We start from the raw sequence: 24,478 nt of genomic DNA, 5'->3' as shown, positions 1-24,478 counted from the left end.
CGTCAATGACTTACCTTTTTCCTTAGATATTTACGTTTTGGGTACTCCATTCCGTTGATTTGGTCATTAGTTAACTAAATTCTCCAACCAATTTCTAGTTCCTTGAACTTACTTAACACCGCGCAATACGAAGTATTACAATCATGATTATGACTATGATTTTGAATTTAATTGTGATTATGATGTTGTCAAATTCGATTTTATGTGAGATTTATCTCATCTAGAGGAATATTCGCATGCATCATCTTCTCATCAAAATATGATTTCTTGTGTTCATCTATAGAAGATTTTAGCTCTATAAATAGGTGTCTAATATTCTGAAATTAGTTGCAACTATATCACTTTTATAATATCAATATTTGGTTAGTGATATTTTGTTCTTAGTGCCCGTAATTTTTTTTTATTTGAGTTTTTCACATAAATTCTTTGTTCATGTATGGTTGATTGGTTTCATTGTGTTTTGTTGTCGATTCAATTTCATAACACCTTTACTGATGTAGATAATCATAAACATTAATTAATTCTTGTAAAAGGTGATCATATATACCAAGAATAAACGAACATATAAGTAACAAAAAATTTAGAGATTTAAACTATACATGTGCGAGTAATTATTCTAAGTATATATGTAAAGTATAATATTCCATTATTAGGGTTATTAATTCTAAGTATATATGTAAAGTATATTCTAATTATATATGTAAATTATAATTAATTTTGCTTAAAATTATTTGGGGTTATTTGATCTTCATATTGGCTACCTTAAAGAATAATATTCCATTATTGGATCGGAATACTTGATTCTCACAATAGAGGTTAAGATACGTGCAAATTTGGACAAATAGATTTATATGAAGGTGGAGTTATCAAGAGGGATTTATATTGATAAATGCAGAGTTATTAAGATCAATAGAGATACGTTCAGGCTGATCTTTTGTTATGCTTTAAGTGCGGCTGAAGATATCCACTACAGTGAACTTTGTGTGGTATTTCCTGTGGTGCAATTTTGGTTGGTATTTATCAAGAGATTAATTCTTTGTGATTTTATTGGAAGAAAGAATTTTGGATAATTATATATTTGAATTTCAGGTCAAAGTAGAGCTTGTTACAATTGTGACCCGAAATTCAAATTTCATTGAAATTGGGACTCCTAATTTTACCATGATTATGACTTTGAATTTGACTGTGATTATGATGTTGTCAAATTCAATTTTATGTGAAATTTATCTTATCTGGAGGAATATCCTCATGCATCATCTTCTAATCAGGATATGATTTCCTGTATTCATCTATAGATAATTTTATATTTATAAATAGGTGTCCAATGTTCTAGAATTAGTTGTAGCTATATCACTTTTATATTACCAATATTTGGTTAGTGATGTGTTATTCTTTCTACTCGTAATTTTTTTCGATTTAGGTTTTCAACGTAAATTATGTGTTCTAGTGTGGTTAATTAGTTTGATTGTGGTTTGTTATCGATCCAATTTCATTACAAACTGGTATTAGAGCCGTTGGATCAAACCATCAACATTTGGTAGTCTGAGACCAAGCAAGGAGGACCCACTTGGTCATGATCGAGTGAGTGTGACACTACTTCTGTTTTTTGGGCATAAGTCTCTCGTTTGGGCTCCAATTAAGGTGATTCAAAATCCAATAGAAATCCAAGATAATTATCTACAACTTTTTTGTTTTGAGTTTTGAGAGATCCTAGCTGTATCAAGGCTGAAATCAGCCGGGACCAAGTAGGGAGGACCTACTCGGTCATGACCGAGCGGGTGTGACATTGCTTTGGTTTTTAGGGCATAAATCTCTCGTCTGAGCTCCGATTGAGGTGATTCAAAGTCATATTGAAAGATAAGATAATTATATACAATTTTAATGTTCTGAGTTTTGAGAGATACAGGCTTTATCAAGGTGAAAATAGGGCTTGACCTTGATGTACCTGCATTGAAAGGACAAAAGAAGACACTCAAAGCCAAGAAGACCCACTCGGTAATGACCAAGTGGGACCGAGTGGGTAGGGTCCAACCCCTTTCATGACCCACTCGGTCATGACCGAGTGGGCATACTTGTGCCCCTACGAATATGCTTCGAGACCCTCGGATGGGCTACAAAATCATCAGAATGGGCCGCGAGACTCTCGGCGCGGTCGCCACGTGTCTCCCCTCTATAAATAGGAGGCTACGCCTCTGACCTCGGGTACACACTCTTAGGCCTCTCAACACAATTTCACATTTTTTCTCTCGAGAACTAACTTAAGCATCGGAGGGTTTGCCCGGGGACCCCCACCCGTGCCCGAACGGTGCTCTCGTCTTGTAGGCCACTCGGTTATCAAGGGTCACTCAGTCATCGAGGGCCACTTGTTCATTAAGGCCACTCAATTATCAAGGGCCAGTCGTTCATCAAGGCCACTTGGTCATCAAGGGCCACTCGTTCATCAAGGGCCACTCAATCGTCTAGGCCACTCAATTGTCTAGGCCACTTGGTCATCTTAGGGCACTCGGTCATCTTGGGGCACCTGATCACCTGACCCAACTGATCACCAGACACGCCTGATCATCAGACCCACTCGTTCATTTGACCCACTAGTTCATCAACGGCCACTCGTTCATCAGACTCTGAGCACATGGTGATGAGACTCTCAGCGCATTGGTGATGAGACTCTTAGCGCGTGTTGGTGACAAAACTCTCAAAATGCTCACGAGGCCTAAGCAAGACTATCGCGATCAACCACGCTCAAATTGTATTCTCTCACGAAAAAAAATAGATTGTTATATTTTGGCTACAACAATTCGCGCTGTATGTGGGAAGAAGGATAAGAAGTCAACTTAAGAATGATAAATGCCCGTGGACACCGACAAACTCTCTCTCAAGGTGTAGAAACATGCCTACCTCCACGGAACTCTCAACAACAGGGAGCACACCCGCCTCCTCGGGAATCTCACTCTCAGGGAGTGCCTCCCTCTATTCCAGACTCTCACCGATAGGGAGCACCTCCGCCTCCTCCCCACTTTCATCCATAGGGAGGTGCTCGCTCTAGATCTTCGAATCTACAAGTGGGGTACCAACCAGCCCCACCTCTACTTAACATCGACTCACAAACATACCCCGCCGATCAAGCTGGGATTTCATGACCGCCACTGTGCATGGTCTCGTGGGATGAGTATGAAGCATTAAGATAGCAACATGCTTGGAGGGACACTGCCCGACACCTTGAGAAAGTATATGCCAGAATCTATGATGCCACCTAAATCTCATCCTGATGCGGGAGCTGATTTCTATCAGGAAGCCACTCCTGATTCTCATTCTTGGTCCTCTCCACGTCGGGAAGGTAAGCCAAAATCACCCTCACCAAGAAGGAAATGTCGAGCTATGCCTAAAAGAAATGAGATCCCAAGAATGGAAAATAGGGCTAGGAGCCCACAAAGACGAAGATATCAGGAAACTGTGGCGAGTACGCCAACAAGACCAGATAACCAAGCAGTAGTAAGTATACGAGATGACATGAAAAAGGATAGTTGAAGAAGTACTTAAACGAAAGAAATTGATCCCAACCACGGAGGAGCAATAGCGCAGAAAATGTCCGTTTACTATAGATATATTAGAGAAGCCACAACCCAGAAAATTCAAGATGCCCCAAATCACCCCTTATTCCCGCAAGGATGATCCCTATGATCACATTCAAAACTATGAGTCATTGATGATATTGCACGGATGGGACAATGACATAATGTGCTGAGCCTTCTCCTTAACTCTGTCAGGACATGCTCGAACATGGTTCAACAGTTTACCTGAGGTGTCTATCTCTTCATTCGGTTAGCTCAGAATGGAATTTGTTAAGACATTTATGATTAATAGTCGAAGAAAAAAGGACACCACATACTTTCTCAGTATTCGATAGGGGAACAAAGAAACTTTGCGTCAGTATGTGGATAGATTTCAGAACTTCACCCTTGAAGTTCATGATTTGCCAATTACAATGGCAGTGTCTGCTATGTTACACGGAACACGACTAACTCCCTTACATGAATCATTATCTTTGGACCTACCAACATCCCTAGCAGATTTGTTTGCTAGAGCAAATAAATACATGCTCCATACGAAAGTTATGAGAGCTGTAGGTGGGAATGAGGATAGAGAGCGAAAAAAGAAGGAACGTGATGTTGAAGAAGACTCCAGACGGGTTAGGGGATCGATATACCTCAGCCCCAGTTCCACCATCACACCAAACTACTCCAACCTCAGCCGGTTATACTTGCAGCCATCGAAGGGTCAAGTCTCATTAGACTCTCGAAAAAGGTTGACCATCCCATGGGAAAAAATAGGGAAGAATATTGTAGATATCATAGGACACGTGGTCATTCCATTGACCAGTGCTGAGAATTGAAAAATCAAATTGAAATACTCGTCTGAGAAGGGCATCTACAAAGATATGTACGGAATGAAGAAGAAGAATGTTGGTCACTTGAGGTATGGCCACTCAAGAGAGGGGGTGAATTGAGTGTTTAAAATTTTTCTCCCTTTTAATAAATATTATTGATTAATTATTTTCTCTAAGAATATATATAAATTATTTTCTTTTAATTAAATTCTTGTTATTTAATTTTAAACAAATTAAGATTTTATAACTATGCATATGTAAGTTTGAGATTAATAAATTGCAAGCCACAACATATAGCAAAAATAAATAAATGAGGCACAAGATAATTTATAGTGGTTCGGTGTCTTCACACACACCTACTCCACTCTCCCAAGGTCTCAACCACCCTTGGGATTCCACTAATCTCACCAAGGTTTTCACACTAGCTCACATTGGAAACTAGATACACTCCTAGATCACAATCGATTCTAGGAAAACCACCAACACTAAGGTTTTCTCCCTATCTTATATTAGAAACTAGATTCACCTAGATTTTAACAGTTCTATGAAACCTATATAATCCACAATAGTAATTTAAATGTTACAAATAATTTGTTCATATTTGGACACAAATAAGCAATTAACCACAAAATATACAAGGCAATAATATTTAAATAAATAAATAAACGGTGACTTCAGTTTGAATGGAGAAGATCGGATTCGGCTTTGTGATCTCTTTTTCTCCTCTTACCTTGTGGCTCTTTGGTAGATGAACAATGATTTTTTGAGAGCCTTGGAATGCTTGAAAATTAGTTTGAGAGCTTTTGAAAGCTCTGGAAGTGCAATATGTGCAATGGATACTCAAAAAATGAGTTTGGAGGGTATTTATAAGCATTTTAGCCACTAAAGAAATGGTTAATATGAAGTTTGAAATTTTAAAAATGTTTAGACTTTCTCCAACAATAAGAAAACATGTTTTACCTTTAATTCAAAATAAATTTACTTTTTGTACGAGAAATCAAGATTTGAAAATTCAAATATAAGCTTTTGAGACATAAATTATTGAAATAAGAAAACATGTCTAAAAGCAATCTCCTTTAATTCAAAATAAATTTACTTTTTGTATGAGAAAGAAAAAACATGTCTAAAAGTAATTCTCCTTTAATTCAAAATAAATATACTTTTTGCATAAGTAATAAAAGCATTTATCAATAAATGAAAATTCAAACATAAGCTTTTGATACATAAATGATTAAAAGAATGAAACATGTTTAAAGACAATCCACCAATTCAAAATAAATTTACTCTTTGTACCCACTTTTAATTCAAAATAAATTTATTTTTTTTATATGAGAAAGAAATACATTTATATCATAAAAATATTTTTGTTAATCATCAAAACTTAATTAATATGAGCAAGTTGGCTCAACAAAGAAGGTAGGGAACCCTGACGAAGGGAAGACAAGCATGAAGGGCAAGAAAGGCAAAACCTAAGACAACAAGAGAGGGGGAGAGATTGTAGGCAAGACCCTCATCTAGATAACGAACCAACCCACTAAGCCATCCATGTTATTTCAGGAAGTGAAACCCTCGCTGGAGACACTTCAGCCTCACGAAAGGCATTGCCTGTCAGGCCTACCAGGTTAATTTAGTGATGGAGATTAGAGAAGACGAGGAGCCAATTACATTCACTCCTACCGATAGAGGTGATGTAATACTCCCGCATGATGATCAAATGATAATTTCTGCAGTTGTTTCCAATCACCCCATCAGTAGAATCTTGGTGGATAGCGACAGTTCTATTAATTTGATCTACTGGAACTGCTTTGAACAAATGCATATATCTCATGATCGATTAAGAAAAGTGTCCTCCCCCTATACAGCTTCACTGGGGAGGCTGCCCCAGTGGCAGGGTCCATTCAGTTACCAATCACATTGAGCATAGGCCCTTAAAGCGTGACTCAACAGGCGAACTTTATGGTGATCAAAGCCCCTTCAGTAACATACAACATGATCTTTGGTCGCCCACTACTTAATGATACGAGGGCCGTGGTGTCATCCTGCTACTTATTGATGAAGTTCCCCACGCTTGTAGGGGTGGGATAGGTTCGAGGGGATCAAAAGAAGGCACGCACTTGCTACGTGTTAGCCACAAAAGAGAAAAAAAGCGAAGAGATTTTATCCGTTGCCAAGACAAGCCACGAAAGAACATGCCCTTAGGAGAAGGCAGTCAGCTACCATTAATGCCCTCAACGAGAAAATTGGGAGCAAAATTCAGACACATTCAAGAGAGATTATGTTAAAGATCGAGAAACTAATTAAATTGTTTGAAATTGTGAATGATCCGTGTATTTCATGATCAGAGACAACAATAAGACCCCAAAATGAAATAGTGGATGTACTTACTTATTTACTAAATCATTCAAAAAAAGTCAGCGTTTTCATTACACATTACTTTATGAAAGTTTGTTTGCTATGTTTTGCTTCCAGGAAATAAAAACAAACTCAAGCCCATTGCCCCGCTCATGACTCGGTAACGAGGGAAAAACAAACTCAAGCTCGTTGTCTCACTTAAAGCCTGGAAACGAGGTGAAACTACACTCAAGCCTGTTGTCCCGTTCATGGTTCGATAACGAGAGAAAAATATATTCAAACCCGTTGCCCCGCTCACCGTCCGACAACAAGGGAAAAATACAGTCAAGCCCATTGCCCCGCTCATGGCCCGACAATGAGCTAAAAATACATTCAAACCCATTGCCCCGCTCATGGCCTAACAACGAGGTGAAAATACATTCAAACTCGTTGCCCTGCTCATGGCTCGGCAATGAGGTGAAACTATATTCAAGCCCGTTGCCCCACTTATAGCCCGACAATGAGGAAAAAATAAATTCAAACCCGTTGCCCCACTCACAGGCTGACAACGAGGGAAAAATAAACTCAAACTCATTGTTCTGTTCATAACTCGACAATAAGGGAAAAAGAAGTGCAAACCTATTGTCCTGCGCATAATGCAATAATTGGGAGCAGAATCAAACTCATTGTTTGGTGCATAGTTTGACATCTATGGAAAGTGAACTTACTAGTATATATATCTCATACTCTTGCAAAGGAATTGAAAAGCATCAGAGCCCAAAAATTTAAAGGCACGGTGTGCGAACAAACTCGAGAGGATGTGTAGAAGATGAAGCGGCTAAAAGAGATGTAATGTTCAAAAGTTTACAGGACAAGATACTTTTCCACCCGGAACTCTCGGCCGAAAGAGTAGGGAGCAATTGATATGCCCTGTAAACTTGGAGCGTCATGGGACCTAAAAGAGTCGTGAGACATGGATATGAAGCCTAAAGGGCCTACGGGTTGCATTTGATCAGGGAAACAAGTTGAAGGAGCAAGAGGTCGAGCTAAGACCAAGCAAGGAGGACCTACTCGGTCATGACCGAGTGGGTGTGACACTACTTTGATTTTTTGGGCATAAATCTCTCATCCGGGCTCTAATTGAGGTGATTCAAAATCCTATAGAAAGAAAAGATAATTATCTACAACTTTCTTGTTTTTAGTTTTGAGATCTCCAAGCCGCATCAAGGCCAAAATCAGCCAGGACCAAGTAGGGAGGACGCACTCAGTCATGACCGAGTGAGTGTGAAACTGCTTTGGTTTTTCGGGCATAACTCTCTCGTCCAAGCTCCGATTGAGGTGATTCAAAGTCTTATCAAAATCTATGAGAATTATATACAACTTTCATGTTTTGAATTTTGAGAGATACGGGCTTTATCAAGGTTAAAATAAGGCTTGAAGTTGATGTACTTGCGCTGAAAGGACAAAAGAAGACGCTCAAAGCCAAAAAGACCCACTCGGTCATGACCGAGGGGGATCGAGTCGGTAGGGTCCAACCTTTTTCATGACCCACCCGGTCATGATCGAGTGGGCCCCACTTGGTCATGACCAAGTGGGTACACTTGTGCCCCTACGAATGGGCTTCGAGACCCTCGGATGGGCCACAAAATCATCTGGATAGGCCCTAAGACTCTCGGCGCCGTCGCCACGCATCTCCCCTCTCCCTCCTATATAAATAGGAGGCCACGCCTCCAACCTCAGGTACGCACTCTTGGGCCCCTCAATACAATTTCACACTTTTGCTCTCGAGAACTGACTTAGGCATCAGAGGGTTTGCACGGGGACCCCCACTCGCGCCTTAACAGTGCTCTCGTCTTGCAGGCCACTCGGTTATCAAGGGCCACTTGGTCATCGAGGGCCACTTGGTCATTAAGGGCCACTCGGTCGTTAAGGGCCACTCGTTCATTGAGGGTCACTCATCAAGGCCACTCGGTCATCAAGGGCCACTCGTTCATCATGGCTACTTGGTCATCAAGGGTCACTCGGTCGTCAAGGGCCACTCGTTCATTATGGCTACTCGTTCATCAAGGCTACTCAGTCATCTTAGGGCACTCGATCATCTTGGGGCACTAGTTCATCTTGGGGCACTCGATCATCAGGGGCACCCGGTCATATTGGGGCACTCAGTCATCTTGGGGCACCTGATCACCAGACCCCACCTGATCATTAGACCCACTTGATCACCAGACCCACCTAATCATCAGACCCACTCATTCATCAGACTCTCAGCACATGGTGACGAGACTCCCAGCGCATTGGTGACGAGACTCTTAGTGCGTGTTGGTGACAAAACTCTCAAAATGCTCACGAGGCCTAAGCGAGACTACCGCGATCAACCACGCACAAATTGTATTCTCCCATGAAAAAAAATAAATTATTGTATTTTGGCAACAACAATCATGTTCTGATCAGGATATGATTTTATATGTTCATTTATAAATAATTTTGGATTTGTAGATAGGTGTTCAATGTTCTGGAATTAGTTGCAGTTATATCACTTTTATATTACTAATATTTAGTTAATGATATTTTATTCTTTCTACTCGTGATTTTTTTCGATTTGAGTTTTTCATCTAAATTTTGTGTTTGTGTGTAGTTAATTAGTTTGATTGTGATTTATTGTCGATTCATCAATTTTGTAACACCTTTACTGATGTAGATAATCATAAACATTAATTAATTCTTGTAAAAGGCGATCATATATACGAAGAATAAACGAACATATGTAACAAAAAATTTGGAGATTTAAACTATTGTGGGAGTAATTATTCTAAGTATATATGTAAAAGATACAATGTTCAATATCAATGTAAATAATATATTATATATATCTAATGTGGGAAAATTCTAATAATGAAATTGTATCCATCTGTGTAAATTTCATTCGGCTGCCACGTTGTCTTTTGACAAATGAGCCACATTTAATGATGAATGCTTGGACTCTAGGACAAGCAACTTGCTGTTTATATATATACACAGGTGAGGAAACTTCATTGGCTAGAACTTTTCATTTGCATATATATATATATATATATATAGGCTAATTACTTTAACTCAACACGTAGTGTTTTTAGATATGCCAGTCATTCAATGATCAGATATGCACTACCCTTGCTTTCATAAGTCGTAGAAATGTTAAAAGGATCTTATCTCAAGTTCTCCTTCAACCAACTGTAATTGAAATTAAAGGATCCTACAATTGAAGGCTTCCTACACTAACATATACACTGCAACAATTAATGTAGTAATTCTTTCTTCTTCAGTTCTTTACCTGTGCTTTCTATGTACGTATTTAATTAATTTTCACTTTAATTTGCTTGGATAGAGAGCGATCATGAGCCATAGATAAGTGGTCATAATTTTTTCTTTCAATAATAGTCTTGTGGGTCCTATTTTTACTCTGTTAGTTGATTCGAACTCTAGCGAATGAACTCAATTTTCAACGAACAAGTAAAGGAAAAAGCATTTGGTAGCTATCCCCACATAACACTTGGATAAATCGACTTCGTCCAGCATATAAATGACCACGAGCCTTCCTTTCAATCAGCAATTACTTAGAAATAGCAGCCTTTAGAGTCTTGCTTTCTCAAAGCTCATTGGTTTGTCTCATGCTGTCATTATTTCCAGAAAGCAAAAGAAAATAAAAAAGAGAGAAAAATTCCACTCAGATCATCTATCAAATATAAAGCCAACTTAATTCACTTACCGTCCTCTCTGAAAAATGTCAATTCATTGAAATGATCAAAAATACTTTTGAGGGTTAATTAATGTATTGAGAAATAAATACAACTAACTAAGCATATTGCTTACTTCTGAGAGATAGAAAAGGAGAAGAGTCTGAAATAACATCAACATAACAGAAAGGATCCACCTCTGAAAGGCAACCTAAAGCTCATAATTAGATGAGACAAAAAGTTAATCTTGCATTATGTGACACACACACACACACACACATAATTGTAACTCCAACACGAGCAAGAACGTCCGAGCCTGGGAATGAGGCATAATTAATGTACTGCCCGCTGGTCGGTGATGTAAAAAGCTATGAACAACCCAACCGAAGGACATTGCTTACTTCTGAGAGATAGAAAAGGAGAGGAGTCTGAAATAAATACAACTAACTAAGCATATTGCTTACTTCTGAGAGATATATAGAAAAGGATAGGAGTCTGAAATAACGTCCATAAAGTTGCTCCGGAACACAACATAACAGAAAGGATCCACCTCTGAAAGGCAACCTAAAGCTCATAATTAGATGAGACAAAAAGTTAATCTTGCATTATGTGACACACACACACACATAATTGTCACTCCAACACGAGCAAGAACCGAGCCTGGGAATGAGGCATAATTAATGTACTGCCCGCTGGTCGGTGATGTAAAAAGCTATGAACAACTCAAACCAAAAAAAAGAAAACAGCTATGAACTTTATCCGAATTAACATTGGGATGTCATCTAAAGCTGAAACTGCACAAGTTTAAGAAGAAGAGATGATAGCAAGAAATAAATGAATCTGCACGATATATCGGAAAAGAATTGAGGACCCTTTCCCTCTTTTTCCGAGTGGAACCTGCTCAGCTAGTCCTTATATATATATATACATATATATATATATAGGAATAATTTATTTGTTTATTTTTAGTGATCTTTCTTAGTGTTCCAATTAAAATAAATGCCATATATATATATATAATGGAATTCAGAAAGCACAGAGATTACAAATTTGTCTGTTTGGAGAGAGTGGAAGAATGAAAAAGAAAGCCTTTTTCAACCACTTGAAATTATGTTTTTAAATGTGGGCTACGTTTTGTCTGATTCAGAGTTGTTTGCTTAAAAGTTTTGAGGGCTTTTAGTGGCATTCTGATGCTTCTCTATGCATTAGCAAATTTGTTTTCCCTAGTGTGTTGTGTGTTTGCTTGAACATGCACGCGGCTCGAGTTTCTTTCAATATTGTCAAAGAGAATAATAAGAAAACTAAAAGATGAACTCCCAAACAACTGCAAGGAGGACATGCCACTGGCCGATTAGTCCAACAAATTTCTTATCTTCTTCTTGGAAGTTCCACAATTAATAATTGGACCATTCCTTTTTCTATGAAACGTTCATCAATTGGGAGCTTCCATCCTATAATTAATCTGGCATCTTAATTAGCAGCTGGCATAAAATGATGGATAATTAAGCCCTTCTTAATCTGCTCTTAACTTCAAGTCTCCTGTCTAATAAGTAACTATCTCCACCTAAATCAACCCTAAATCCTCTTGTGTGGAGATAAAATGGTTGCCCATGAAATAAACATTTCCTATCAAACGTTGTGTTTTGGACCACATTCTAGCTACCTAGTTGGGAAGAAGAGACGTGGAGAGAATTAATCCATGACTAGTTTTGGAGCCAAACCTTTGTATATACAAATATATATATATATATAGCTACCATGAAAAATCGCATTGATCCTAACTCTAGAAATACAAGCTAGATTACTGTAAATTAATTAATTTCTTCTGTAGATCGTCTTCTTGCAGTTGTCCTAATTAACAAATTATTATATATATGTTCATCTATCAGACTCTCCACACACACACACATACACATAAATATATATATATATATATAGAGAGAGAGAGAGAGAGAGAGAGAGAGATTAATTATGACTGACCTGAAGAAAAGAAACGACGCTTGGCCGATGGAGGGCAAAAAGCAGCAAGCTAGGTTGTGTAGTTGGATGGTTTTTGGCATTGAGATTGAACGGTAAATAAGGTCGAGTGGTCATGATGGGGAAGAAGGGCACATGAATCACAAACTCACTACTGCTAGTACTGCAGCAATTAATGGAAAGTAAGCATTAATTTAGAGGTAGAGATCTCAGATATGAGTGAGTAATGCACGTGCCCTGCTTCTCCATCTTGCTCAACACTCACCTTCTCTTCTTGAACCACAGCTTGCAGCTATCCACAGAGAGAGAGAGAGAGAGAGAGAGAGAGAGAGAGAGTACATAGAATGGGAGCTTGGGCCAACCATAGAGAGAGAGAGAGAGAGAGTACATAGAATGGGAGCTTGGGCCACCCATATACAAGGCTTCGCTATCCTTGCCCACTTATTTATAGCACAAGAGGTAGAATGATGTGTGTTTTTCTTTTTCTTCAAAAAAGACTTTGGGGGCATGATGAATTTGCTGACATTACTTTTTAGGTATATGGTTGGAAATGGTAGATACGTTCACAATATATATTTATATATATATATATTCGTTTACTTTTGATGATCTGATCACCCCTTATATTTTTAAGTAAAATTTATTGCTTGACTAATAGTATCATAAACCTTGTTTCGTTTAACCCACGATAACAATATTATTTTAATATGATTAATTTATAATTCTAAATAAAACTACCAGTCCATTATTTGATATGAGCATTTTTAATAAAATATTTTCCTTCATTAGATATAAAGTAGTCAATCCTTCTGCTCATAAATTTTATCTGTGTAATATCACTTAAAAAAAAAATAAAAATAACATTTGTACAGAATTTTGAAGATTGGAGTAGAAGGGTGAGATCCAATGAAAAAGCTTAGTTGGGTGATGTCCCATGAGTTTACATCCCGGACAGGACCACAACCTGTCACTGTGCAGTCATTTTTACAAAGTTGCCCTCCTAGCTAGGCTTTTTTTTTTAAAAAAAAAAAAAAAACAAACAGTAAGAAGAAAATAAGAAAGGAAAGCAGAAGACCCTGAAGGGTTTGCGCGTTATCTGTATCCCTAGTAAAAGTACTGGGATTTGGTATAATTTTCCATGAATTTTAAGGTATCTATTTAGGATGTTTTTGGTTATATATTGTATCTTTCTTGGCCTTGCGAATGCCTTAGCGTACCTAGAAACTCTCATACTTTTGCTTCTTTCTTTTTTCTATTATCTGTCAAGTGTAAGCAGTATCAAAGAGTACATTTATGTCTATTACACCATCAGTAGTAGAAATGTTATCCTGTTAGAAATAAACAATATTGGGATAAAAAGCTAGGGAAAAACAAAAGAGATTTCTTGGAATAATTCTTCATCTCTTATATATTTTGGCTTACACAAATGACTTAGCATAAGGATATTGTAAAAATCCATAATAATTCAGTGAACTAATTAATAACATTAACTACATAATAACTACGAATGATAAAATGCAATAAACTATGTAGGTACATGAACCATGTAAATGCATGATCCTAAAATAAATACTAACTGTATCAAGTTTAATTTTCCAACATCCCCCTTTCAAACTTGATTACCTCGATCTGGTGACACTAATCCAAACATGCAATGTTGCAGAATCTTTAAACTTTTGTGCTTTAGTGAAAATGTTTGCAACTTGATTGTGGGTCTTCACAACTGAGTTCCACATCCTTCTTCTCAATGCAATCTCTTATGAAGTGAAACTTTGTGTCTATATATATACTAGGAATACCCGTGCCTAGTGTAAATAATATAAGAGTAAATAATATTAAGATTATATATTGGATAAAAATAAAAATTAAAGTTATTGTATATTTATTAACATTGTATAATAAAAAATAAAAAAATTAAATTAAAAAAAGTGCTTTACAATCTGAACAAATTAAATTAAAAGTTAAATATCAAACAATACATACCAGTTAGTGCTATTGCTACCAATCAAATATAAAAAAAAAAAAATATCAAATACTACTACTATTGCTACAAATAGAAATTAAAATTAAAATGCACACCAATTAGTGCTACTACTGCCAATCAAATTATAATTATATAAGAAAAATAAACATTATATTATCATTCACCAAAAGAGTGGGTTAAAATTTTACAAAAAGTGGGTTAAAACTTTACAAATTATGTATGCTTTACAAAAAATATGTCAATAACATGTCTTCAAACATGTGTTTGCCTGAACTTCCTCCTTATTACTTTTCAAAAAATCGTCGTATCAACTTGTATGTATCTTCAATGGGGAATATGCACAATAATTTGGTAATTTGTGAAATAAAAAAAATATAGATTAGTACATTTGTTGAAAATATACATATCAAAATATACTTTGACATTGAAATTACCTTATTATATTCCCATCGAAGCAATGTAGTTGTATTTCTCCTTTTAAGCTCCATATATTTTTTGCTCCAATCCTACAGAAGTCCATATTTCAAATTATTATTAAATTTAAATTTTAAAAAAAGTTATATAATCAATAGAAATAAATCTATATAGTTACCTTCTGAACACTACAACACTTCAGGATAAGCAATATTTGTAGTAGAATCCAAACAATCTTTAGGGAGTAGAATACTTATACGATCAAATGATGTACATCTGGACAATGCCACATATAATTGCCCATGGGTAAACATTGGTATGCGCAAATTAACCCCAACAAATTTCACATATTGTTCTTGAGATTTATTAATGGTCAAGGCATATGCGAATCAGACTGAAAATTGACGTCTTGTCATTTGGAAAGGCATTTCTAAAAAAGATGGTGCCAAAGATATCATTGGTATGAATGCCAAATTGCCAAACTTTTCTCCAGTTAAAATTTGAGTTTCAATTATGTGAGTGTCGCACCTAGTAACCATCAATCTTGTACCATCATATAGTTCATCTTTCAGTGAAATGTTTCTCAACAATATTATAGGACAACCCACTCAACTCTAACTTAAAAGTTGGCAACCCAGGAGGATCCAATAAATTTAAATATTCACTAGGATTTCTATTTGTAATGGTAGGATCGATTTCATTATTTTCAGACATTTTATCTGCTGCAAGATAAGTATATAATCTCCTTGGAAAGATATTCAACGCAGTAGTATTGATGTCACTGACATCATCGTTATGCGTAGACAGAATTGTTCGTTTAGTTAAAAATGTTGGGGTTGACGTCTCTATTATGTTCAACTGTGGGTCAACTATAGAGAGTAATTCATTCAAATCTTGACATTTGTGTATTGTTGATTGAAGGTTAACAATTTCTTGAGGATTGGTCCCAATCTAAAAAAAGGTGAAATCAATAAAAAAAATAAGAATGAAAACACAATTTATTAATTTAAAATAATCTATATAATATGGCACAAAGGTTATAGTAGTGTTACCTCCATCAACAAATTTACAAAATTAGCATTTTCATGGCCTTCATGATTCAAACGCATATTCAAATCCAAAGTTAAGATATGTATATGCTTCCATAGAATAGAGTGTTTTAATAATGCATTCACAATTTTCTCACGAACTCCTTTGGGTATAACTGATAAGATTTGTCGAAAGTCTCCACCAAGAACAACAGTAATACCCCCAAATGGCTTTTCACTATCACAAATATCCCTCAATGTACGATCAATCGCCTCAACACAATGTTTATGTTGCATCGGAACTTCATCCCAAATCATGAGTTTTGTTTCTCTAAATAATTCAGCTTGTAATGATTGTTTGCTAAGCCCACAATTTGAATTTTCCAACACATCTAATGGGATGGAAAATGTTGAATGTGCAGTGCGATCTCTGACCAGCAACAATGATGCGATTCTAGATGAAACCACAGTAATAACGATTTGCCCAAGGTTGCGACATTTTAATGAGATCGTATTGTACAAAAATGTTTTCCCTATTCCGGCACCCCCATTCAAAAAGAAAACAACTCCTTTATTTTGAAAAATTGAAGAAGTGATTGTGTTATAAGCATTCCGTTGTCCATTGTTGAGACAATCAATAGAAATTTGTGGATTTGGCTGTGTGTGCCTCACTCTGCAGTTGTCGATGTTCGAATATCAATTGATTGCCAATTACTGCACTCCAATTTATAGTAGGTTGTGGCATGGGTGGGATGTCAATTAAACTTTTACCTGATTCATGAAGCATTTGATTCAAAAGATGGAGACCATAATCTTTAATTTGAGCCTCAGTTGGGTTAGAAATGACAAAAAATGTACAAATCTTATGTGCAAGATCATCACATATATGCATTGAGAATTGATTCCATAATGTTCATGGATTTAGTGGAGAGCACTGGGTGAGAATAATACTAAACAATCTCCTCAATTGATATCCAGTTTTCATAACTGTAGCCTCTTTCAAGCATTGTATCCATTCTTCATCATCTTCTAAAAGCCCCCTTGCAACACATGCTAATTTAAATGTATCATGCACAACATTATCAACCATGCGTAAAGACCGAAATGACTTTGGTCCTTTGACAAAGGTTAGTAACAAACGTAGATAAAATCTTTCACCACAATTAGGGCTAGCAAAATATATTCTACCAATTGCATATCCTCTTTCTCTTGATTTCCATCTCTTTTCTGACTTAAGTCAAACATAATGCTATGGAAATTTTTGATAAGTGAATGGACATTCATCTTTACTGCCAGCATAATATGCAAAGAAGCCAGTAAGAGTTGACATTTGTTGACCAACTCTAGATTGAATCGTTTCTAATGACTTTTCTGGGTTAAAAACAATGCGATGCATTCCAGGTAAATGAAGTGTCAATCGTACAACTGTTGGCATCTCTGCATGCAAAGGATGACCAAATATTCGCCAAGCAGCTTCTGGAAATCCAATATACCTTGCATCGAGATATTTTTGAATCTCATTTATCATTTCTAACACCATCGTTGTACGATCGTAACCCTTATAAATGTACTTATGTATATACTTGACACATCTCATCCCGACACAAATTTCCACATTTATATGACAGTTGAAAAGTTTAGAAAGATATGCATTATATGGTACGACATCCATGTTATCAACTTCTTTCCCCCTCACAATATGTACTTAACCATTATTGCGACGACGATTGATAGGGCATCCATCTTGATCCATAGTTGTTATTTTTGTAAAAACTCGAGGGTATCTCTTAGTGCATCTACCATTTTTCATACATGGTGCTTGCGGATTTCGAGCACCACACGGTCCATGTACCATACAACATTTCATAATTTCAAAAAGCATAGGATCATCTTTTGAGTCTGAAAATTCTGCACAGACTAATTTATCTACTTGAGCACATGTCCGAATTTTGTCTGGGTCCTTAAGAAATAAAAGTGCATGCATATGAGGGAGGCCTCATTTTTGAAATTCAATTGTAAAAACATGTGCATCTTTATTTCCAAACACTTTATTTGTTTTTATCACCTTCATCAAACATTTTCTCTTCAACTAAAAACCATGGGCAATTAAATCAGGACGATCAATAGGTTTTTAATGTGGTAATAATGCTGAACTAATTTATGACCAATTGGGATTTGCAGTCATGGTTAGAAAAATATCTGGGTGTTGGTTGTATCGCGTGATAGCCATTGAATCTTGAAAATTTTCAAACATATGTCTAGGACTACTAGTAAATGAAGATGGCAAAACAAACCTTTGACCAATTTGACCAGGTCGCACATAATCTAGATTCATATCTGACAACTCTTGGTAAAGCTCAGCGCGAAGTTTCGCTTAATTAAGATTGTAGTATGTCAATTGATTTTGCTCAGTTGCAGCCCAAGCACCTACCAAAAACTCTTGAAATAGTTTCCCATCTCTCAAAATTGTTGAATACGCTGTGGGTCATTCAAACAAACGATAACTATAAAAATCCATTTGAGTAAGTCGATCAGTTGAAGGTCGATCATACTGAACATTCCACAATTTCAACTCAGGTTCCCATCCAAGCTCACCATATGAAAATAATAGAACATAATGTAATGGCAAATATGCTGGGTGACATTCATTAATTTGCATCAACTCATTCTTTCCTCGAAAATGTAAGATAATATCTCTAATTCCACTTGCCTCTGTTCCATCACCTGGTATTACAATCGCAATCTCATCTGCAGTTGGAAGGTTATATTTACGTCGATCAGTTCTTGAATTGTAATGAAGATGAGCAGGTAGATTGTGTCCTGCCGAGTGTAATTGATGTAAAATGATATGAGCCTGGCTAAATTTATCTACAAATGCATTGACTTGTAACAAACTATCCTGAATAGTTTTGAGAACATTCCTTCTCAAGATAGGATTTCTACGATTACGAATTTCTAAAGCTGAATCAGAGTCATAGATATACAGTTGAGCATAACTCGCATCCTACCCTGGTTGTGGTTGTAGTGATCCTGTTCGATGTCGTAATTCCCCATGAATTGTGAATGATGTAGGGCCCCTTCCACTGAGTACTCTAGGATCTAATGTAGCACTAAGACTCGTAAAAGCATTGGCTGCGTTGTACACTCGAGTATAACTTCAAAAAGATTTTGATTGATCATTATTCCCATCATACAATGCCTGAAGTGGTGGAGGGGGTGTAATAAGTAAAGATAGCCTAACGTTTCCTTCCAAACAACAAGTTCCAAATAAGGGACGTTTCATAGATGATTTTGTCAATCTTTCATCCATCCAATGTAAGGATGAACAATAAGGACATAATACATCCATCTTGCCAAGATAATGGCAGCAAGAATCTTTGTGTACCCGGACGTCAATTGATGTACTCATAGGCATATCTTCTAATTCATCATCAGTACATAAATCTTTTTGAAGAAATTGATTTATAGGAGTAAACCTATGAATATTTGTGTATAAATAAAAATTTGTAAAACAAAACAATATGAGTAAAAGTATGTATTTCAAGATTATACACAGTAGTTTACCGATTCCTTTGCAAAGCCAAAGATGTGATTGGTATAGAAAACGAACATGTAGAATGATGGGTAACCATTATTCGTTTTTGTGCCGAATAAGAATCTTCAGTTATTGTTTCCCACTCCAAGCGAGTGCGATCGCGACGAATTGGTGTTAAAGAAGATTGTCTTGGGTTAATAAATTCCTTTGATCTTTCTCATTCTCGTCGCAGGCATTGTCCCAATTGATATGCAGAACATGACTTTTGATTTTTTTCACGTTTTCGTCGTGCACGTTGGGCTAATGCAACTTTTGATAACACATTATTATTGTGTGTCTAAAATGAGAATATTTTAGGAGTATGCACTTGTTGGTTTAAAGACACTATCCATCTCTTTAGCATGTGATATTTTCTACTTTTCTTTTCACTCTTCTTGTTTGTTTCTTAAAAACTTCTTATAAGAAAAATAAAAAATTAAAAAAATTATATTATGTAGTTTCCTATTTTTTTTATGTTTTTCTCTTATATATTTTCTTCTCTTATTCGTTTTCTTTTCTTTTTAATAGACAAACAAATTTAAAATTCAGATTAATGCTTACTTTAACATGTTTTAGAAAAATATTTCACATTCAATAAAAAGAATTTTGAATAAATATTTGAAAAAGAAACTTTTTAAAAATGTACATAAAAAAGAGTATATGACACTATGTAATTCCTAAAAAAGTCTATATGACAATATTCGAAAAAGAAACTTTTAAAACTTGTTGAAAAATCATACCACATGATGTGCATTTTTCTTTCCTTTACCAGAAGGGATAGCCTTTTCTTTTTCCTTTGCCTTTTCCTATAATAAAAAATAAGTAGAATATATTTATAAATTATTTTTAAAATGATAAGAAAATGTATATCCTTATCTCACGAATGCGAATAGTATTAAGGTCACGCTCATCGCTAATAACAACATTAACATTTTTTAAAAAAAAAAATCAAACCTATACATACAAACACGTTAGAGTGATAAATAAAACTTTATACACATAAATAAAAAAATTAGTAAACGAAATTGATATTACAGTTTGGTGTAAGTCTCCATCCACCTATAAAGGATGAGGAAAAAAACATTCTATTAGAAGAAAATTAGATATGATAAGTTTTTTTTTTTAAAAAAAAAAAAAACAGGCCTTACTTAAAATTATATGAAGAAAAAAAACTTACTTGACCAAAAATAGTGATATTGTCCATAATTGTTGTATTTTAACCTAAAAATGTTTAGTTACATAATTTTAGACATCAAAAAATAAAAAATTATTAATACAAAATAGTTAACATGGATTTAATTAGCAATGTCATGTTATTTCCAAATCAATTGCTACCAAATCAGATAATAAAATTTAATATTTTATTTAAATAAATAACTGTCATGGATAGAAAATACTTAACAGGTTATAATCAAAATGTATTTTAACAATCACATTAAAATGATAAAATTAAAATTAGAGCACAACAATTGTCCAAATTTGAACTCTTATCTTTCCTAACTGACTTCAGTTTTATATAAATGAAATTAAAACCAAAATCAAAGCCTGGTATGAATAATTATCACTTGCAAAGTCTAAACATAAATTTAGGCAAAAAAAATAAATTTCAACATGTAACGCCCCATTTTTTCAAATACAAAAAACGTGAATTATAAGAAGATATCTCCTACGGGCGTTATTGGAAATCCTTTATCAACGGAAGCACGGATTGAACATGAGTATGCTAAATAGCTAGGATTTCCTCAAGTTTAAATAAAAGTCCATCACGTACCCACATATCAGAAAATTATAGCAGCTTCACAAATACATGCTTAAGTATCTTAACTGCTATTTACATTACAATATTGGGATTACACAGGTACACAAATAAATCTAACTCTAAATCAGCCAAGCACCACCTCTGAATCCTTGCTCGTGCTGGAACCTGGAGCCTGAAACGCTTGATACTTCTGATAAAGCTGGGACGATGAATGCCCCAGGGGGTAAGAAACACTCGAGTTAGATTATTACATCTAAGTGAGCGGTACAAGGAAAGAAACTATGCATGCAAGAGCAATATGTAGCTTTTCCAGGAAACATGTAGAAAGAAGAACAAAATCTCCCAAGATCATAGCTCACCGTAAGAGCACAAGATCCCCTTTGATACCCCGACAAATAGCCACAAATACAAATACCAAGATGTACGTGCAATAGGCAAGATTTGCTCAAACGCAACAAACACATAAGATATAACCTCTCGGCCCCCTTACACAGGCATGAGATATCCTCCTTACTTGCCATGTATGAACCCCTTGCCCCCTTACACAAGCTCGAGGTAGCCCCCTTACACAGGCCCACGTGGTCAGCCCCCTTACACAGGCCCACGTGGTCAGCCCCCTTACACAGGCCCCTGTGGTAGTTCACACACGACAAGGCACCAACTCGCCATAGTCACCCAAATGACACAATGTATGACAAAGTAGAAGGAATGCCACAAGCCACACGTGAAAGCCATCATGTTCAAACCCGATGCAACAAAATAGAAAGGATATGCTCGAACACAAAGAACATAAGACGTGAGCAACAACTCATCCACAAATGAAACCAAGAGGGATCAAGAGGAAGCAAGAAGCATGCACAAGAACCACTCACAAATGAAACCAAGAATGATCAAGAGGAAGTATGCACAAGAACCACTCACCTTGATCGTTTTCCCCTCGATAGCACGGTTTTACAGCTCGGTTCGAGCACTAGGGGTTGTTTCTGTAGAAATCACGCATTTAAGTGAATTAAAACTTAAATATTTTTATAGAGGGTTGTAGGTAATTAAAATAGGAGAACAATGGTGAGAATTTCAGGCCAATCGGAGGCTGGATGAGCCCTCATGGGCCCTCGGAAGGGTGGCCACGCGCTGCCCCTTCTCTATTTTGCAACCCAAAATTAAAACGGCCATATCTTGCTCATTTTAACTCCAATTCGACTTTCGTTTGAACCTACGGACTCCCCTTTCAGTGTACTACGATCATAAAAAAAGAAAAGTGGCTTAACTCTTTGGTTTCTTCTCAATTTTTGGTGTTTTCTCAAGCTAGTCTTCCTGTTTTGGCTTCTTTTGTTTCCTTTCTTTGAATTCTTCTCCCCCTTGCTTTTCTCTTCTACTTTTCCTCTATATGGTCCACTTCTCCAACCCTTTTATAGCCCTTTTATCTCCAAGCTCAAGGTTGCACTTATCCCTTTTAGGTTAGTTATTTTCTTCCCTAGCCATAATTGCTATCTTTGAAAACTTACCATTTGATTATATCTTCTCTTGGAAGCTTTTACTCTTCCAATGTAATTCCTCCATTTGCCCCTTTCGTTACTTTCTAAACAACCCATCTTATCTTCATCTTTTAGAGGGCCAATAGGATTCTTCCAAATCTACTTACTTTGAATTTAGGGATATGAGTAATTATGGTTATCTTAACTTTAAGACTTTTGAGTTAAATCCTCCAATACATTTTCACCAACTCAAGGCTTCTCAAACAAGCCTTTATCATGACAATAAATCCTCCAATACAATTTTACCAACTCAAGACTTCTCAAACAAGTCTTTATCATGACAATTATTTGGAGAAGTTATCCTTTATTTTGCATTTAAGTCCTTAAAACCATTTTCCATTTGCACTTAAGCCCAAAACTTCCATTAAAAGACTTTATTGCATCATCCAACTTTTGCATAAAATTTTGAAGTATTACACAACAGATAACAAAGTCATTTTATAAATAATAATGAATAATTATTTCACACACATTTATATATATATATATATGTACGAAAACACATGGCTACGGCCATGGCAACCGCTGCTCGCTGCCGGCCGCCATGGTCACGGCCATCAATGGAGGGAACCCTAATTCGGGGTCGAAGAACCTTGTGTTCACGACAGCGAGTGCTCGGGAACCCTTGTGTTCCTTGACCCCCATGGGTCAGGAACTCTTGGTTAGGGAACACGTTTTTTTATGTTATTTTAATTAAAAAATATTTTATTATAATAAAATAAAAATATAATTAATAAAATAAAAAAAATAATACAAATAAATGAATTCTTTTTGAGTGACCAATTTCGATTTACACTGTTGGTTTTTACATTGTTGGTTTTTTTATTTAAAAATTTTTAAATGTTATAGTCCATAATTATTTTTTTAAAAAAAATTAAAACTTGCATTGTTGGTGTTTTTTTATTTAAAAAATTTTAAATGTTGTAGTCCATAACTTTTTTAAAATTTGATATTTAGAATACTTAATTGATATTTAAAATTAAATATTAATTTTTAAAAAAATTAAATGTCGCACATGGAGCATCTTTTGCCGCCCATACATACACATACACATACATGTGCTACATAAATATACATACATTTAATTAACAATAGAGCATCTTTTGTTGCTCATTTAAATACATACACAGAAATAGTCATTTGCTTCTTGTTCATTAACAATAGAACTCAGACACATATTTGTTTGTTGTTCATTTCTAGGGAACTCAAATTCATTGTTATCATTGTTTGCTGCTCATTGTCTATATACATTCAAGTGAGAAAGGATTAATATACATAAATGGAGCAGCAAACAAACACCATTTGATAGAAATGCACAGACACGAACTCCATTTGACAGAAACGATTAAGAGAAATGCTCATTAAGATCTTGCATATATATAACATAAATGGCCATTTGATAGAACACCATTTGACATAAAACATTAAACATTAGAGAAAGAGAGAGAAGAAAACATTAGATTCCATTTGGAATGAGCAAACATTAGATTCCAAACGTAACTTGAATGAGCAGCAAACACTAAACATTAAACAAACATTATATTGCTTCCGTGCATACATAAACATTAAACATTAAACAAAGAACAACAAACATTATATAGCCAAACGTAACTTAAATGAGCAAACATTAAACATTTGCAAACATTAGATTCCAAATGGCGTACATATAAAATTTAATTCCAAAATTTGTATACATATAATTCCGAAGAACAGCGAACATATATGTATGTAAACAACGAACACCATCGTTTTTGGCGTACATTACATACATACACAAAA

The 24,478-nt window shown here is 35.7% G+C and overlaps 1 long non-coding RNA gene across 1 annotated transcript; it reads right to left on the bottom strand.

The window, feature by feature from the left end:
- Window positions 1–10,398: 10,398 nt before the first annotated feature.
- On the bottom strand, window positions 10,399–12,811 carry LOC127788299 (uncharacterized). Its single transcript, XR_008020313.1, has 3 exons — window positions 12,671–12,811; window positions 12,409–12,568; window positions 10,399–10,992 (listed from the first exon to the last, which is right to left on the bottom strand). It is a non-coding gene; the product is annotated as an uncharacterized LOC127788299 (long non-coding RNA).
- Between the last annotated feature and the right edge of the window lie 11,667 nt (window positions 12,812–24,478).

Source organism: Diospyros lotus, chromosome 13 (genome assembly GCF_014633365.1).
Source record: "Diospyros lotus cultivar Yz01 chromosome 13, ASM1463336v1, whole genome shotgun sequence".
NCBI classification, from domain to species: Eukaryota; Viridiplantae; Streptophyta; class Magnoliopsida; order Ericales; family Ebenaceae; genus Diospyros; species Diospyros lotus.
The sequence above is the reverse complement of the archived record's forward strand: the minus strand, read 5'-3'. Positions and strand labels throughout refer to the sequence as shown.